This window comes from Bubalus bubalis, chromosome 6 (genome assembly GCF_019923935.1).
Source record: "Bubalus bubalis isolate 160015118507 breed Murrah chromosome 6, NDDB_SH_1, whole genome shotgun sequence".
Lineage (NCBI taxonomy): Eukaryota > Metazoa > Chordata > Mammalia > Artiodactyla > Bovidae > Bubalus > Bubalus bubalis.
Window position 1 is genome coordinate 86,417,852 of NC_059162.1, and position 11,891 is coordinate 86,429,742.

General features: G+C 39.0%; 1 protein-coding gene across 7 annotated transcripts in view; it reads right to left on the minus strand.

Moving 5' to 3' along the window:
- Positions 1-11,448, minus strand: part of FGGY (FGGY carbohydrate kinase domain containing) — a 508,405-nt gene extending 496,957 nt beyond the window's left edge. For 4 of the 7 annotated variants that reach the window (XM_044944924.2, XM_044944922.2, XM_044944923.2 and 1 more), the window contains exon 1: positions 11,308-11,448. The gene's annotated coding sequence lies outside the window, so the exon portion shown is untranslated. The other 3 variants (XM_044944919.2, XM_044944917.2, XM_044944921.2) reach the window with 3 other exon arrangements.
- Between the last annotated feature and the right edge of the window lie 443 nt (positions 11,449-11,891).

The following is an 11,891-nucleotide window of genomic DNA, read 5'->3' on the forward strand; positions in this document are numbered from 1 at the left end:
GAGAAAAAAAAAAAAAAAAGAACAAAACATCAGTGGCTTCCCTGGTGGTCCAGTGGTTAAGACTCTGCTGTTCCACTGCAGAGGGTGTGGACTCTATCTCTAGTTGGGGAAGTTTCACATACCTCAAGGTGTGGACCCAAAAAAAAGAAAAAAAGATCAAAATTTCTCAGCAGCAGAACTGTACCATAAGAAGTGGGAGAAAATAATATCTCATGGAAATCTGGATCCATAAAATAAAAGGAAGAACATAAAGTTAACTATGTGGGTATATATATACTTTTTAAAAAGTTCTGAATGTCTTAAAAAGAGAATAGGCTGCTTAAAACAAAAATAGTGACCATGTATTGTGGGGTTTCAATACACACAGAAGTAAAATGCATTCTAGAAGGCAATGGCACCCCACTCCAATACTCTTGCCTGGAAAATCCCATGGACGGAGGACCCTGGTGTGCTGCAGTCCATGGGGTCGCAAAGAGTCGGACACGACTGAGCGACTTCACTTTTACTTTTCACTTCCACGCATTGGAGAAGGAAATGGCAACCCACTCCAGTGTTCTTGCCTGGAGAATCCCAGGGACGGGCGAGCCTGGTGGGCTGCTGTCTATGGGGTCGCACAGAGTCGGACACGACTGAAGCGACTTAGCAGCAGCAGCAAAATGTATTGTATAACATAAATAGCAGTAGTACAAAAGCTATGAGGCAAGAATTAGAAATACATTGTTGTATGATCTTTTTAATTTATTTTTAATTAGAGGATAACTGCTTTACAATATTGTGTTGGTTTCTGCCATATATCAATATGAATCAGCCATAGGTACATGTATGTCCCCTCCCTCTTGAAACTCCATCCCACCTCCCACCCCTATCCCATCCCTCTAGCTTGTCATAGAGCAATGGATTTGAACTTCCTGTGTCATACACCAAATTTCCACTGGCTATCTAATTTTACGTATGGTTTTATATTACATGTGAAGTGGTATAATACCATTTCAAAGTTTACTCTGATAAATTAAACATGTATACTATAAATTTTAAAGCAACCACTAAAATAATATCTGAAAAAAGGATATGCTTAATTAGCCAATAAAGGAGGAAAAAATAAAATTAAAAAAAAATAATCCAAAAGAAAGCAGAAAAAGAGAAAAGAGAACAAAAAACAGATGGAACAAATAGAAAAGAAAAAAACAACATGCTATGTTTAAAACAAACCATAAGAAATACATTATATATAGTCCAAACACCCTAATTAAAAGGCAGAGATTTTTATGTCTTGCCTTGTTAAGCTGCCTATAAAAAGCCCATTTTAAATATAAGGAAGCAAACAAGTTAAAAAGGAAACGCAGGAAAAAGTTATACCATAAAAGAACAATCAAAAGAGAGCTAGACTTTGATATATTAGTATAATACTAAGTAGATTTTAACGGAGAAGGCAATGGCAACCCATTCCAGTACTCTTGCCTGGAAAATCCCATGGATGGAGGAGCCTAGTAGGCTGCAGTCCATAGGGTCGCTAAGAGTCGGACACAACTGAGCGACTTCACTTTTACTTTTCACTTCCACGCATTGGAGAAGGAAATGGCAACCCACTCCAGTGTTCTTGCCTGGAGAATCCCAGGGACAGCGGGGCCTGTTGGGCTGCCATCTATGGGGTCGCACAGAGTCGGACACGACTGAAGCGACTTAGCAGCAGCAGCAGCAGCAAGTAGATTTTAAAGTAAAAATATTACCAGGAATAATGATTCAGTAGATATTGAAGAAAAATAGCATCAGAAATTATGAAATGATAAAGTGGATGATTCACCAATATGACCTAAAAATCCCAAATATTAATCCACCTGATAACAGAGTATCAGAATACCTAAAGCAAAATCTGATAGAACTGCAAGGAGAAACACGTATGTCTACAATTATCATGAGAGATTTAAATGTGCCACTCTCAATAATTGGTAGAACAGGTAGATAGAAAATCAGCAAGTACATAATACATACCAGTAATCAATAAAGCTAACTTGACATGTAAAAAGCACATTTCCCAACAAGAGTAGAATATATTTTTTCTTTTCAAGAGCACATGGAATACTTATTAGGTTGGTACAAATGTAATTGTAGTTTTGGACTATGAATTTTAAATTATAACTAGGCTCAAGCACATCTTTATTAATCACGATAGGAACCATTATAATCAACACATTTTTGCCAATAAGAAATAAGTTTGTTTATTCCTGTAGCATAAAAATCTATGCTTTAGGATTTCACAAAATCCTGGAAAGTATTTTCTGCATCCTGCTGGTTGTGGAAACATTTTCCCTGAAAAAATTTTTCTAGATGCTTAAAGAAGTGGTAGTCAGTTGGCAACAGGTAAGGTGAATATTGCAGATGAGGCAAAACTTCATAGTCCAATATGTTTAACTTTTGAAGTTCTGAGTGTGACGTGTGGTCAGGTGTTCTTGTGGAGAAGAGGGCCCTTTCTGTTGACTGATGCCAGCTGCAGGCACTGCAGTCTTTGGTGCAACTCATCCATCTGCAGAACATACTTCTCAGATGTAATGGTTTCATTGGAATTCAGGAACCTAAAGGACATCACCAGACGGCCAACACCGAAATTAGATTGATTATATTCTTTGCAGCCAAAGAGGGAGAAGCTCTATACAGTCAGCAAAACAAGACCAGGAGCTGACTGTGGCTCAGATCATGAACCCCTTATTGCCAAATTCAGACTGAAATTGAAGAAAGTGGGGAAAAACCACTAGACCATTCAGGTATGACCTAAATCAAATTTCTTATGCTTATACAGTGGAAGTGAGAAATAGATTTAAGGGACTAGATCTGATAGACAGAGTGCTTGATGAACTATGGATGGAGGTTCGTGACACTGTACAGGAGACAGGAATCAAGGACATCTCCAAGAAAAAGAAATGCAAAAAACCAAAATGGCTGTCTGGGGAGGCCTTACAAACAGCTGTGAAAAGAAGAGAAGTGAAAAGCAAAGCAGAAAAGGAAAGATATACCCATTTGAATGCACAGTTCCAAAGAATAGCAAGGAGAGATAAGAAAGCCTTCCTCAGTGATCAATGCAAAGAAATAGAGGAAAACAATAGAATGGGAAAGACTAGAGAGCTCTTCAAGAAAATTAGAGTTACCAAGGGAAATTTTCATGCCAAGATGAGCACAATAAAGCACAGAAATGGTATGGACCTAACAGAAGCAAAAGATATTAAGAAGAGGTGGCAAGAATACACAGAAGAACTGTACAAAAAAGATCTTCATGACCCAGATAATCACGATGATGTGATCACTCACCTAGAACCAGACATCCTGGAACGTGAAGTCAAGTGGGCCTTAGAAAGCATCACTATGAACAAAGCTAGTGGAGGTGATGGAATTCCAGTTGAGCTATTTCATATCCTAAAAGATGATCCTGTGAAAGTGCTGCACTCAGTATGCCAGCAAATTTGGAAAACTCAGCAGTGGCCACAGGACTGGAAAAGGTCAGTTTTCATTCCAATCCCAAAGAAAGGCAATGCCAAAGAATGCTCAAACTACCACACAATTGCACTCATCTCACACACTAGCAAAGTAATGCTCAAAATTCCTCAAGCCAGGCTTCAGGAATACATGAACCATAAACTTCCAGATGTTCAAGCTGGTTTTAGAAAAGGCAGAGGAACCAGAGATAAATTGCCAACATCTGCTGGATCATCGAAAAACAAGAGAGTTCCAGAAAAACATCTATTTCTGCTTTACTGACTATGCCAAAGCCTTTGACTGTGTGGATCACAATAAACTGTGGAAAATTCTAAAAGAGATGGGAATAACAAACCACCTCAACTGCCTCCTGAGAAATCTGTGTGCAGGTCAGGAAGCAACAGTTAGAACTGGACATGGAACAACAGACTGGTTCCAAATAGGAAAAGGAGTATGTCAAGGCTGTATATTGTCACCCTGCTTATTTAACTTATATGCAGAGTACATCATGAGAAATGCTGGGCTGGAAGAAGCACAAGCTGGAATCAAGACTGCCAGCAGAAATATCAATAACCTCAGATATGCAGATGACACCACCCTTATGGCAGAAAGTGAAGAACTAAAGAGCCTCTTGATGAAAGTGAAAGAGGAGAGTGAAAAAGCTAGCTTAAAGCTCAACATTCAGAAAACTAAGATCATGGCATCCAGTCCCATCACTTAATGGGAAATAGACAGGGAAACAGTGGAAACAGTGTCAGACTTTATTTTTTAGGGGTTCCAAACTCACTGCAGATGGTGACTGCAGCCATGAAATTAAAAGACGCTTACTCCTTGGAAAGAAAGTTATGAGCAACCTAGACAGCATATTAAAAAGCAGAGACATTACTTTGCCAATGAAGGTCCATCTAGTCTAGGCTATGGTTTTTCCAGTAGTCATGTATGGATGTGACAGTTGGACTGTAAAGAAAGCTGAGCACCTAAGAATTAATGCTTTTGAACTGTGGTGTTGGAGAAGACTCTTGAGAGTCCCTTGGACTGTAAGGAAATCCAACCAGTCAATCCTAAAGGAAATCAGTTCTGAATATTCATTGCAAGGACTGATGCTGAAGCTGAAATTCCAATACTTTGGCCACCTGATGTGAACAGCTGACTCATCTGAAAAGTCCCTGATGCTGGGAAAGTTTGAGGGCAGGAGGAGAAGGGGTCGACAGAGGATGAGATGGTTGGATGGCATCACCGACTCATTGGACATGAGTCTGAGTGAACGCCAGGAGTTGGTGATGAACAGGGAGGCCTGGCGTGCTGCAGTCCACGAGGTTGTAAAGAGTTGGCCACGACTGAGCGACTGAACTGAACTGAAATGAAAGTAAATCAAACCAGCAACAGACCACCAAACAGTGACCATGACCTTTTTCTGGTGCGAGTTTGGCTTTGGAAAGCACTTTGAAGTTTCTTCTTGGTCCAACCTCTGAGCTAGTCACCTCCAGTTGTCATATAAAACCCAGTTTTTGTCACACATCACAATCCGATCAAGAAATGGTTTGTTGCTGTTGCATACAGTAAGAGAAGATGACACTTCAAAATGACAATTTTTTTGAATTTCGGTCAGCTCATGAGGCACACACCTATCAATCTTTTTTATCTTTCCAATTTGTTTCAAATGCCAAATGAATGTAGGATGGTCGATACTGAGATCTTGGGCAACTTTTCATGTAGTTGTAAGACCATCAGCTTCGTTGATCCTCTCAACTTGTCATTGTCAGCTTCCCAATGGCTGGCCACTATGCTCTTCATCTTCAAGGCTCTCATCTCGTTTGCAAAACTTCTTGAACCACGACTGCTTTTTGTACACTCATTAGCAGTTTTGAGCCAGATGCGTTGCTGATGCTGTGAGTTGTCTACGTTGCTTTATGACTCACTTTGAATAAGCAAATTCTAATAAGCAAATCACTTGAATTCACTTTTGTTATCTAACATCATTTCCCTAGTCTAAAATAAATATAAAATAAACAGTAAGTAATAAGTCATTAACAAAAAAATAAAGTGAGAAATGTGCATTAAAATGACATATAACATAACCACACTTAAGAATGTATTCCAGTATAAAACAGCAAAGTTCAACTCTGTAAAACTGCAAGTACTTTTGCACCAACCTAATATAAGACAGACCACATTCTGGGCCATAAAGCAAGTCTCAAAAAGGCAAAAAAATTCAAATCATATAAACTACTTTCTATGACTTAAATGGAACTAAATTATAAATCAATAATAGATATGTGGAACATCCTCAAATATTTGGAGACCGATTGACACACTTCTATAAACCATAGGTCAAAAAGACACTTTAAAAAACTAGAAAATGTATTCACTGAATGAAAATACAAACAACAAAACTTGTGGGATGCAGCTGAAGCCATGCTTAAAAATTTACAGACTCAAATGCCTGTATTAGAAAAGACATCTCAAGTAAATGACCGTAATTTCTACCTTAATACATTAGAAAAAAAATGGTAAGAGGGATCCAAAGTTAGCAGAAGAAAGAAAATAAAATTTAGGGTAAGTATCAATAAATTAAAAAATAATAAAGAGAATAAATGAAAACAAAAAGCTGACTCTTTCAGAAGATCCATAATATTAATAAATTTCTGGCAAAAATGATCAAGAAAAATAAAGAGAAAAGAGACACATAACCAGTATTCGGAATGAGGGAAATGAAATTACAACAGATTCTATAAATGTTTAAATGATAATAAAAGTATTATAAGCACCTTAGATGATATGTACAGATTCCTTTAAATATATTAATAGAAACTATCAAACCTCACTCAAGAAGAAACAGATAATCTGCACAGTCCTCTATTATTAAGTCAATTGACTTTTCTGTCTCCTCCATTAAAAAAAAAAAAACACTCAAATGACTAAATGGCTTCACTGATGAATTCTACCAAACATCTGAGAAAGAAACAATGTCAATTCTACATGAACTCTTACGGAAAACTGAAGAGAAATAAATGTTTCCCTGATCATTCTATGAGGCCAGAATTATCTTGATAACAAAACTTAAAAGACAATATAAGGAAAGAAAATTATATCATTACCAAACATTAACACAGATGCAAATATTCTTAAAATTTTAGCAAAGAGAATCCAACAAAATATAAAAAGGATAATAGGTCCTGGCCAAGTGGGATCTACCTCAGTAATACAAGGTTAATTTAACGTTCAAAAAAAAAAAAAAAAAATCAATGAATGTAACTGACCAGTCTTTGAAAAAATTATGATCTCAATAGTTACAGAAAAAAGCAACTGACAAAATATTACACCCATTCTTCATTTAAAAAAATTAATGAAACCTCTCAGCACAGGAGATTCTAGCCAGTGTACTATGGCAAGAAAAGTTAAGACGTTCTCATTGAAAGGAAGAAGTAAAATTGTCTTTTTTCACAGATAACATGATCAGATAGACAATCTGATGGTACCAGCAAAAAGTTATTAGAACTAAATAAGTAATTTAGCAAGATGGCAAGATACACGGTCAATATACAAGTAGCAACAACTGATAGCTGAAACCTAAAAGGACATTATTTTCAATAGCATCAAAAAATGTGAACTACCTACAGATAATCTGACGAAGATCCATCTACTGAAAGCTAAAAAAACACTGTTGAGAGAAATTAAGGAAGACCTAAATAAATGAATAGATACACTCTGTCCAAGGATAGAAAACAAAATTTAAGACGTCAATTCTCTCCCCAAATTAATGTATAGATTAAACTGCAATTAAAATCTAAGCAGGGCTTTATTTTGAAATGATTGTAAAATTAATATGGAAATGTAACAGATGTAGAATAACCAAAACAACTTTAAAAACAAAAAAGTGGAAGGATATTCTACCTGACTTTAATATCTATTACAAAGCTATAGTCATCAAAACGAAGTGGTAATAGCATTAAAATAGACAAAGAAATCGATGTAATGAAATAAAACATCCAGAAATGGGTCCAAATATACACATGGTAAACTGATTCTATTCAAAGGTACAAAGACACTTCATGAGAGACAGGATAGGCTTTTTATCAAATGGTACTGGAACAGCAGATACCATAGGCAAAAAATAAACCTGTCCATATCTTGTTCTACAGGTTAACATAAAATAGATCCTGGATGTAATATAAAATAATAAATAAAGCTTCTTAAAAAAAAAAAGTAGGACAAACTATCTGAGATCTCAGACTAGGCTCAACTTCTTAGATACCAAAACCATGATCCATAAAAGAATAAACTGATAAAACAGACATCATTAAAATTACAAATTGATAAATTAAACTTCACCAAAATTAAGAACTCTGCTTTTCAAGACACTGTTAAGAAAATGAAAATATAAGCCACAAAATGGGAGAAAATTTTTCCAAATCACAACTATGATTAAAAAAAAACAAACTTGTAATGCGAATATACATAAAAACCTCTCAAAAATCAATAAAGAAATAGGTCATTTTTTTAAATGGACAAAAGATTTAATAAACACTTCAACCAAGATGTATGAAATATATACGGGGAAATAAGCACATGAAAAGAAGCTTGAGATTATTAGTCATTAGGGAAGTACACATTAAAACCCCATGAAAGAATTCCACATGAATAGAATAACTAAAATTTAAAAGTGAGCACAGCAGTTGGGGCAAACTAGAATCACTCTGAAATACAGATTGGATGCATCTTAAAAAGTTACATACACACCTACCATGTAAACTAGCCATTCCACTTCTAAGTATTTAACCAAGAGAAAGAAAGGCTGCACAAAGACATTTATACAAGTAATCATATCAGCTTTATGTGTAGTAGCCAAGAAGCAGCAAATAATTCAAATGTTCATCAACAGGTTAATGGATAAACTAAATATGGCATAGTTGTACAATGGAATACTACTCAGAAAAACAAAACATAAACTATGTATGCACACACCACCTGGACAAATCTCAAGAGGATCATGCTAAAGAAAAGTCACCATACATAAAAGATACATATTGTATGACCCTACAGATAAATATTCTAAAAAAGTTTAAATAATCTATCCTGACAGAAAGCAGCTCACTGGTTCTTGGAGGGAATTAGAAAAGGGCACAAGAAATCAACGGGGGTATAAGAACTGTTCTTTATCTTGGTTGTGATGATAGTGTCACGGATAATATTAAAACTTCTCAAATTAGACACTTTATATATGTACAGTTTACCTTATGCCAGGTATACCTCAATAAAGCTGCTGAAAAATATCCCAGTGGTGAATGCCTTTTCTTTTCCAGGGTACCCTGACTGCTATATTCTTTCCTTATCTCCTACATTTAATCAGTAATTAATTCTTAAGCATTCTATTCTAATCCCTGTCTTCTAGTCCCATAACTATGCTAACCCATCTCTCACCCGCATTAAATTAGTCTCTTCAGTCCTCACCACTTCATTTGCCACCCTGCAGCCAGAATTAACTTTCTAAAACACATCCCTGAGTGTCAGTCACTTCACTAGCTGCTGCTTGCTCTAGAGATACATTTCACTCCTTAACCTGATTCACCTGACCCTCCCTGAGCTGGCCTTTGCACTCTCCCATCCTCCTTTTTGGCGATTTCCCACTTCACTCTCTCCTGTCTGCCCATAATCAGCAGTGCACCAGCCTTGTATAGCTTTGCCCATGCTGTCCCAGGTCAGCATGTCTTTCTCCAGCCCAGTCACACTGAGGCTTTGCAACTCTCCAGTTGGGTATTATCTCCTCTGAGCCTATTAGTGGGCCATTTGGACTTCTCTCAACTCCTGACAATCTTTTAAAATTGATTTTTATTGGAGTATAGTTGGTTAACAATGTTGTGTTAGTTTCAGGTGTACAGCAAAGTGAATCAGCAATATCCATTCTTTTTTTTTAGATTTTTTTTTCCCATACAGTCCATTACAGGGGAGAATCTTCTTATGCCTTGCTACAGCACCAATCTCAGTATCATATAATCTCCTTTGCCAGACTAGACAGAAGCAGAATGGATGAAAGCTTGAAAGCAAAGACCAATCCTTGCTTTCCCAGAGCCTACCACAGTGCTCAGGCCCAGAGCAGGTTCCCAAATCAGTGAACAAACAAATGAACCCAAGAGCTGGTTTGGGTGCCTCCCCTTACATAATCTGAGTAGACTCTAAATTCCACCTTATAAAAATAGGGGCAGGTAAGAGGCTGAATACTCTATGTAGTACATTCTGGTAAAATAATTATTTCAAATATTTAGGGGTGGGGGTGGGGAAGATTCACTACCTGAAACTGTTTTCAGAACCAGCTGATAACAGATGGTGATTTGAACAAAGTGAAGTAGGTTAGGGAAAGGGAAGCAGATTCCAGGAAAAGACAAGGTCCCTAGTAACAATTACTGATAGTAACAATTAACACAGCCTGGAAGAAGGTCCAGTCTCTGCCCAGTAAACTTAACTTCACCCAGAAAGACACAGATCTCCACCCTCTGGGTTAGTTCCTTCTTCCAGTGCACATGTTTTGACTTCCAAAGCCAGCAGGGAGACTCCCTTCCCCTCAGAATCAATCTCCAGGCCTTCTTACCCTCTGGGTTCCTTCAATCATTCTTAATAAAGTGTTTTCTGAGCCTGCCACCAGGAAGTCCTCCTTAGCTGATCCCTCCAAGAGTCAGGCCAGTGACCACCAGGTCAAAAGCCAAGGACAGGACCTCATTAACAGGAAACTCCCAGAAGACCAGGAGGCAGTCAGAAGGCTGGAAGACCCAGCTGACAACTTAAGTACAACTTGAGGATGCACATTTGGTGGATTACAGGGAAGAGGGGAAAAGCAAGCAAAATAAAACAGAACTCTACCCTCTATACACCAGCCACAAACTAAAAGGCAGGTTGCCTTCTCACTGCTCTGCAATTCAAAAGCATCATCAATTCCTCCCCCTAATACCGTATTTTAAAAATTAATCTAATGATGACTGCTTTTCAATATTTTGTAAATGACTTGACTCTTTAGAGACAAAATTAGAGACTCTTTAGAGACAAATGTTAAGACATGAAAAGTGCTTTAGTGGAACATAGTCAAGGATTAGGGAAATTCACCATTTTGCATCTTGTTCTTAAAAAGAAAGGTCATTAATAAAAAATGGAAAGATACTCCTAGGCCGTTTCTACCCAGGATAACTGTAGCCAAAGGGCATTATACCATCTAAACTGCGCTTCAAAAATTACAAGTTGCTGAAAGCGTTGAAAGCTACAAGCAACACAGGTCTTAAAATGCTTTACAGTAGTCAGATTGAAATTAAAAGGCTCAAAAATGCCTAGGTGAAAGTTGCTCCGTCGTGTCCGACTCTTTGCTACCCCATGGACTATATAGTCCATGGAATTCTACAGGCCAGTAGCCTTTTCCTTCTCCAGGGAATCTTCCCAACCCAAGGATCGAACCTCGGTCTCCTGCATTGCGGGCGGATTCTTTACCAGGTGGTAGAGGGCCCTGAGGGGATGAGGGGAAAGCGAGGAAATTAACATAATTAACTGGATAGTGACTGCAGAGGACCCAGGGTTCCACACATCTTAGGCAGCACGGGGGAATGCAGAAAAGGCCCACCCGTCTCTTGAGTGGCCGGATGCCTCACCCAGAACACAGGGGACTCAACAAGATCTTGGAGGCCGGCTGGCGCTGGCGTTAAGACTCAGGCGGTCAGAGGAGGAAGAGGAGGAGGCGACTGCGGGAAAGGGGAGGGAAGCTTGGGCCAGATACGCTCTCCGGTTGGAGAACGTTCGCACTGCGAGCCTGCGCTTCTGTAAAGCCCCTGGTACACACGTGGGACTGAGAGGAGGGTCACTTACTTGTCCAATCTGAAATTACATTTTAGCTATCAGGGCTCTGCAGGTTGCTGAGCGGAGCCCCACCGGGCTTGGACTGGGCGGTCCACAGGGGCAGCTGAGGCGCGGCCCCGCCCCCTCCGGCCGGGGCCCTTGTAAAACGTGCCGCGATTGGCCCTTTGAACCGGGCCGGGGATTGGCCCCCGCCTGCTCCTGCGGTCATATGGCCCCGGCGAGTCGTGTGGACCTCAGTCTCTTAACAGGTTCTTCCACCCTCTCAGGGACTTTTAAGGCCTGAAGTGGGTCTGTCCTCTCAGGCCTCTAGTTTCCTGCTCTGCAGGCTCTTCTAGCAGAATTTATCCATGCAAACTTTCCGTAGCCGCTGGTATGTGTCCAGCGTGTATCCTGTAACTTTGCGTTTCAACAATGCACTGAACACCAGAACTCATGCAGACAGTTGCTAAAATAAAGTGGTAGTGGTTTAGTCGCTAAGTCGTGTTCGACTCTTGCGACCCGATGGACTGTGGCCTGCCAGGCTCCTCTGTCCATGGGATTCTCCACGGCAAGAATACTGGAGTGGGTTGCCATTTCCTTCGCCAGGGCATCTT